Below are 7,664 nucleotides of genomic sequence, written 5' to 3'. Positions count from 1 at the left end.
AATTGTTTCATTGAGACTGGGTTTCACCATTTTGGCCAGGCTGGTCTTGAACTCCTGACCTCGTGATCCACCTGCCTTGGCCTCCCAAAGTGCTGGGATTACAAGCCTGAGCCACCAGGTCTGGCCTCTTATAATTAACTTTCTTACTTTATTTACTTGAGATAGTGTCTCACCTGTTACCCATCCTGGAGCACAGTGGTGTGATCACAGCTCACTACAGCCTTAAGCTCCTGGGCTCAAGCAATCCACCTGTCTCAGCCTCTTACATGGCTGGGATTACAGGCATGAGCCACAGCACCAGGCCTGTACCTTTAAAATGCCCTCCAGATTAACCTTGTCCCTCAAACTCAGCCACACACGTTCTCATTCTAGGTATGTTTATTATGGGTCCTAGTTCCACCTCTAAGCTCTTGTGAAGCACATGCACTTTTAAGTACTGCTTCTTGATAAACCATTCTGCAGACAGAGAGCCTAGTCAATTCAAAAATACTAAGGGGTAAGAGACACCCTTAACAGCAACTATGGACCTCCTTGGGTCTTATTTTAACTGTGGAATTTACCTAAATAAACCCACTGGTTCACTCCACTTTGTAAAATAAAAATTATCTAGATGAAGGTACTTGAACTAGAAAAACTGATGGTGAAGCAGCAATGGTTAACATTTAAATGCCTCTTTCTGCATACTCTTATCATTCTATATTCACTCATCTGACTCCAAACTAATTCATCCAGTCAGTTGTATGCTACTGCCCTAAACCAATGATGATCATAAGAACCATGATAATGACATGCATATAAAGCTGTCCCAAGGACTTCATATATTTTTAATTTAACCCTCACAGCAGCAATATGAAACAGGCCCCATTATTATCCCCATTTTACAGCTAGCGAGTCACAGAGAAGATAAAGTAGCAAGGGTATCACAGTCACACAGGCCAAGTTCATACACACAGGTAGCAAGTAGAGCCAGGATTCCAATCTATGCAGTATGACTCGAGTATTGATGTTCTTAACTACATATGCTGTGTAATTGCTCATCTAACACTCTGATAAGTTACTGTTCTCATCAATTAAAAAAAAAAAAAAAAAAGACTCCACTTTCACTATACACATAGATTTCAAATATTTTTCCTTATGTCAACGCTGGCCTAAATTACTTAAAACATTTCATGTAGGCCGGGCGCGGTGGCTCACGCCTGTAATCCCAGCACTGTGGGAGGCCGAGGCGGGCAGATCACGAGGTCAAGAGATTGAGACCATCCTGGCCAACATGGTGAAACCCCGTCTCTACTAAAAATACAAAAATTAGCCAGGCATGGTGGCATGCACCTGTAGTCCCAGCTACTTGGCAGGCTGAGGCAGAAGAGTTGCTTGAACCCGGGAGGCAGAGGTTGCAGTGAGCGGAGACTGTACCACTGCACTCCAGCCAGGTGCCTGGCAACGGAGCAAGACTCTGCCTTAAAAAAAAAAAAAAAAAAAAAACCATTTCGTATAAACCTAATTCAGTGTCTACCTCCACATATTAGCCTACATGTGGAAGGCACATAGTAAACACACAATAAATATTTATAAATATCTGATAAAGGAATTAAATCTTTCCCATCCCCTCATTCCTCCAGAGGTAATCTTTCCTACTTACTCTAAGTCCTTCCCTCCCCCTACTTCAGCACTTTGTACCTTCTTCCAACATTTTCTACTTTACCCACTGTGGTGGCCAGCCTCCAAGATGGGCCCCAACGACTCTCACCTCCTGCCACTTACCTTCTTGTGTAGTACCTTCCCACAATGTGCGGCCAACAGAATACTGGAGAAATGATGGTATGTGACTTCTGAAGCTAGGTCATAAAAGGCAATGCAGCAGCTTGGTCTTTTGGATTACATGCTCTGAGGTAGGTTGGCTGCCATGCCATGAAGGCATCCATGGAGAGAGGCCCAGATGGAGAGGAACCCAGCTCCCACCAACAGCCTGCACCAACCTGCCAGCCATATGAGAAGCCACCTTGGAAAAGGATCCACCAGCCTCACTCAAGCCTTCAGATTACTGCTACCTCAGCTGACATATTACTGCATTTTTAAATTTTTTTTTGAGACAGAGTCTCGCTCTGTGGCCCAGGCTGGAGTGCAGTGGCACAATCTCAGCTCACTACAACCTCCACCTCCCCGGTTCAAGCAATTCTTACAGCTCAGCCCCCTCAGTAGCTGGGATTACAGGCATGTGCTACCAATCCCAGCTAATTTTTTTTTAGATGGAGTCTCTGTTGCCCAGGCTGGAATGCAGTAATGTGATACTGGTTCACTGCAACCTCTGTCTCCCAGGTTCAAGCAATTCTCGTGCCTCGGCCTCCTGAGTAGCTGCGACTACAGGCGTGAGTCACCATGTCTGGCTAATTTTTGTATTTTTAGTAGAGACGGGTTTCACCATGTTGGCCACCCTGATCTCGATCTCCTGACCTCAAATGATCCACCTGCCTCAGCCTCCCAAAATGCTGAGATTACACATGTGAGCCACTGCACCCAGCCATTGTTGGAATTTCTTGAGAGATCCGAGTTTGAATCATTCAGCCAAGCGGATTCCAAATTCCTGACTCACAGAAACTGTGAAAAATAAGAAATGTTAATTGTCTCAAACACTAATTTTCAAGGTAATCTGTTACACAGCAAGACAGCTAGCACACCCGCTCTTTAAAACTGTAAGTTCCTTGAGAGCGGAGACTATTTCCTTGATTCTCAAAACTCTATTAAGGCCTTAGACGTAAACAGTGCCCATATTTGCTGAATTGTGTCAGTGGGTCATTCTCTTTGTTCAATGTTCCCTTTCTTCCAAAATGTATTCATTTATTAAAAAACTACTCCCCAAGCTTATACCATTTCATCCATAACCCATCCATGTTTTCTCTATTCTCTTTCAAAGATCTGAAATATAACCTCCTGACCAAAGTTTTTTCTCAGTAGATGAAAATGTTCCTTATGTTTATTAATTCCAACTATCAACCCTAGCATTTATATAAATATCTATACACACACAAGAACATGGAGTAAACATATATTTGTTCATGTTCATCTTATATTCAAGAACTAAATTCCTGAGCACCTGCTATGTGCCAAGAACTGCTCTAGAAGCTGGGAAGAAAAACAAATATCCTCACCCTTGGGGAGCCTGCTAGTGTATGAGCTTGCTATAGTGTTTTCCCTAAACATAATACAACAATTTTTGTTAATATGACTTAAAAATTCTAATTTCCTCTTTCTAAATTAAATGGCCATACATCCACAAATTCTTTTTTAAATACACTTATATAAGTAAGCTGCTCTCAAAGAAAGTTTATACCTCTTTAACAAAGTTAGTAAAGTGCTTCATATACAATCTGTATATATCAATGTACTCCATTTTTACTAAATGTTTCCATAGGCCATACTTTTCAGGAAATGCCACCAAATTTATAGGTATAAAATATATACTATTTAATAAAGATAAGCTTTATTATATCACCTTAGTGATTCTAAATATGAAACATTTATTTCACAAAGTAATTTGTAATAGTAAAATGATAATAATATAGGTAGAACTTTCTTTTTTTTTTTAATTTTTATTTTTGAGATGGAGTTTTGCTCTTGTTGCCCACACTGGAGTGCGATGGCACAATCTCAGCTCGCCACAACCTCTGCCTCCCGGGTTCAAGCGATTCTCCTGCCTCAGCTTCCTGAGTAGCTGGGATTACACGCATGTGCCACCACACCTGGCTAATTTTGTGGGGTTTTTTTTTTTTTAGTAGAGATGAGATATGTCCATGTTGGTCAGGGTGGTCTCAAACTTCCAACCTCTGGTGATCTGCCCACCTTGACCTCCCAAAGTACTGGGATTATAGGCATGGGCCACTGCGCCTGGCCAATGGGTAAAACTTTTTAACCTCTCTTATATTTAAACCTACAAAAAAGCATGTTAAAAGGAAAAGAGCATACCGTATTTTTAAGTCAGAGATTCAAGTCCTGGTTCTGTTAACTCTGTATCCCTAAATGAGTTATTTAACTAGTTGCAGCCTGTTTCCCTATCCCTAAGCAACAGAATAAAAGCCTAGCTTTTGTGTAGTGGGCATCAGGAACGTTAGTTTCCTTCTCCCTCCCTGGGGCTTATAACTGGTATATTAGAAGGTTTATCAGGATTTTTTTTTTTCTTTGAGACACAGTCTCACTGCAAGTCCAGGTTGGAGTGCAGTGCAAACATAACTCACTGCTACCTCAAACTCCTGGGCTCAAGGGATCCTCCCACCTCAATCTCCTGAGTAGCTGGGACTACAGGTGCACATCACCATGCGCGCTAATTCTTTAATTTTTTGGTGGAGAGAAGCTATCACTATGTTGCCTAACTGGTCTCAATTTGAACTCCTGGCCTCAAGTATCTTCCTGCCTTGGCCTCCCAAAGTGCTCAGATTGATTACAGGTGTGAGCCACTGTGCCCAGCCTATCAGGAATCCTTTCTAAGCTGTGACTTGTCTTTGGAATGGTCTTCCTCTCCTTCATCTGAGTTAACATTCAGCCCAAATGCCATCTTCTTTGAAGCCTTCCCATACATCCACAGGAAAAGCTCCCTTGACTCTCCCGTTAAAGTCTGGATTTGTGCTTAACAGTTTATTTCGGTACGTTACAATCTGTCATTTTTTTGCCTCTCCCACTAGACTGTGAGCGCCTCATGCGCAGGGACCATATCTCACTTACCTTGATAGCCCCAGCCCTTGGAAAAACACCTGGCACAATACAAACGTGGAACAAAAAGCGTGCTGAATGAATAAATGAAGTCATCCCTTAAGTAGTACTTGTAATTACTACCAGGTAGACCCAAACTTTATGGTTTTGCTCTTTACAGGCTGAGTTCCTATTTCACACTTTTTCAAATCACTCCCTGACAGCATCTGGCAGAGTACTAAGGACATGAAAAGTCTCCAGTAAATACTTTGGGTGATGGGATACACATTACTCTTCCACTTCTCTTGATTTGACTCTAAATTACTTATTCTAGTGGATGTGCCTTTTGAAAGCGTTCTTAAAAAGGGGCTCTTCTTAACAGTTATTGGCCAAAAACTGAAACAAACACTAGAGCTAGACTAGAGATATTTTTTTTTCTTTGCAGGTGTTTTTAAATAATGCAGTAATTGATTGCTTCTTTCTAAATCATTCAATAAGAAACAGTAACATAAAGCCCTTGGATTCGCTATGAAATATGCAAACAACATTAGGCAAAACTTAGTTTAACAACTTCCAGCCAAAGGTTCCCACCCTGCAGTCATGGGGCTGTGGGCCAGCTGGCTGCACCACCTTACCCCTGGGAGATGCCTGCTTTTCAACAGTAAAACTGCGTAAGTGACATGTGGAGTTTTGGGAGTGGTCTTCTGAAGTAAAACCTGTTAAGTTTAACTTCTTATTGACAATAAGTCTTATGTTACAGGCTTTGGCTTCATGTAGAAAAGACCCTGTAAAGATCTCAAAAACTTGCAACTCGGGGACATTCCAGACGTCTTATGAGTTTAAAACCATATAAAAATATATGAAGCAGGGGTAATTCCATTATTACATTTAAGTGATGTATTCCACATTCCTGCATATACACACACTTCATGCCAAATAGAGGCTGGCAAGCAGTTAACCGTTCAACTGCCCTTTCGTTATGCTGCATAACGGAGACAACAGAGAGAAATCTTAACAAAGCCAAGCTGGGCTAGTGCTTAATGCACACTGGCAAACCAGTCATTCTCAACATCCCAAAAGCAAACATTTCTTGTACCCATACTAGCGCCAATCACTGTGTCCAACGTTTCACGTGAATTATTTCATTTCACACTTACAACAAACAGCCATATGGGACTGGTGGTATTAACGTTCTCAATTTTTCAGACGAGGACACCAAGGCACAAGATTACACAGCTAGCAAGTGGCAGGTTTGGGAGTCACTTAAAAGGTCCAGCCCCGGGCACTATGGAGTATCAAAGGTACCCGAGGTGGGGAGGGTGGGCTGCAATCAGCGTCCTGGCAGACAGACGCTTTCTTAAAGCGTAAAGTTCTTGGCCACCAAGTTTCAGATCTGCAGAGCCCTGTACACCTGGCTGCAATTAGGTTGTTACAGCTGAGCCTCCCTGCCTGGGAATCCCCAGGAATGCGCTTGGATCCTGAAGGTTTGCACGAGACCAGAGAAAGCGGCAGATACCCCATCCCTGCAATCAAAACACACCCCGGGAGCAGCGAGGGCCAGGACCTCCGTGCCTCCCCGCCCTGTGCACCGCGGCCCCGCCAGTCGGTGCACAGGTGCACTGCTCGCCCGCCCTCCCGGGTCCCGGTCCTGGTCCAGCCCCGACACAGTGACCGCGGTTCAGCGACTCGGGTCCCAAGGGCAGGAGCAGAAGGCCGGCGGGAAGAGGGCCGGGGACAAGAAGGCCGCCCCGCCGGACCCCCGGAGGGCGCTCACAGCGGGGTCGCGGGGAGAAAGGATGCTCCGGACGGGGCGGGGCCGCAGTGGGGGAGGGGTTCCCAGCCTGGACTCTCACTCACCGCCTCTCGCTGCTCCTGGCCGGGCTCCGCGGTTCGCCCCACTCCGGCTCTAGCCGTCCGCGTCCCCTCCAGAGGCTCAGCGTCTACCCAGGGCGCACGGAGCCGAGAAGTCGCCGCCAGCGGAGGGCGAGTGGCCAGCAGCAACCGAGAAGGTGGGGAGGATGGGACCGTCGCTCTCGCTGCCGAGGCCACCACAGACGCTGCTGCCGCCGGCTCCTCTCAGCCGCGGAAGCTGCGGGCCCGCCCACCACGCCCGCCTCCCGTCCTGAAGACTGCCCACTGGAGAAGTGACGGCGGCGCTAGCCAATCAGAGGCCTGATCGGGGTCGTGATCGGCGGACTAAGGGGCGGGCGGAGAAGGAAGCGGCACGAAGAAGGCGCAGACGGCGGCGTGACTTCCTGTGACTGACTGCACGGCGCAGCCAATGGGCAGCGGGAAGATGACCTCATCGCTGAGGAAAGTCTGGAACTGGCTGAGCAGCGGCGAGGAGGTCGGCGACGAGCCGGGGCGGAGCGCTGGGTCTTAAAGAGGCCGCAGCCCACTGGTCACCCTGTGAAGGCAAGGGCGGTGGACCCTGCCGGACCTTGCTAAGTTGCCAAGGGATCCATGCTCAGCCGCGGGCAATTACTCCATTAATCCCAGACCCCATCCTGATTCTTCTCCGGTGCTGAAGGGTCTCCGCCTGGGACTCCGAAGTCGATCATTTCACATTCACGCTTCCCAAAAGGAGACACAATAAATTGCGCTCTGGCCTGGAGCCCTGAATTCCTGTTACAGTCCCGCCCCGCCGAGGCCCGTCACCTTGTTTCCCTGAGTCAATTTCCCCAACGGTGAAAGGAAAGACACTGACACCTGCCTGCTCCTCCCTACCTGCCAAGGCCGTGGTGATCAGCAGCAGCGAAAGTGCTCTGGGCTTGGAAGAGGAAAAGGGCTGCGTGAGCCCAAGAGCTTGCATCGGAAGACTCCAAGAAAAGCATCTGCAAAAGGGAGGATTCCACGGGATGACCCCCGACGACTCTTGCAATTCTAAAATCCTATACCCTTGCCGCACCCATTCGTGTGGCGAAGGGGCGCGCCTTAGGCGCAGAGGCCACACACTCAGCAAGGGAACCCGAACACCTCTCTAA

The 7,664-nt window shown here is 46.7% G+C and overlaps 1 protein-coding gene across 4 annotated transcripts in view; it reads right to left on the bottom strand.

The window, feature by feature from the left end:
- MRTFA (myocardin related transcription factor A) overlaps window positions 1-6,797 on the bottom strand; it is a 216,728-nt gene extending 209,931 nt beyond the window's left edge. For 2 of the 4 annotated variants that reach the window (XM_017544725.2, XM_017544726.2), the window contains exon 1: window positions 6,538-6,795. The gene's annotated coding sequence lies outside the window, so the exon portion shown is untranslated. Of the gene's footprint in view, window positions 1-6,537 lie in introns of all 4 variants that reach the window. The other 2 variants (XM_037744358.1, XM_037744359.1) reach the window with 2 other exon arrangements.
- Between the last annotated feature and the right edge of the window lie 867 nt (window positions 6,798-7,664).

Source organism: Cebus imitator, unplaced genomic scaffold, assembly GCF_001604975.1.
Source record: "Cebus imitator isolate Cc_AM_T3 unplaced genomic scaffold, Cebus_imitator-1.0 Scaffold170, whole genome shotgun sequence".
Classification (NCBI taxonomy): domain Eukaryota; kingdom Metazoa; phylum Chordata; class Mammalia; order Primates; family Cebidae; genus Cebus; species Cebus imitator.
Note: the sequence above shows the minus strand (reverse complement) of the source record. Positions and strands in the feature narration are given on the sequence as shown.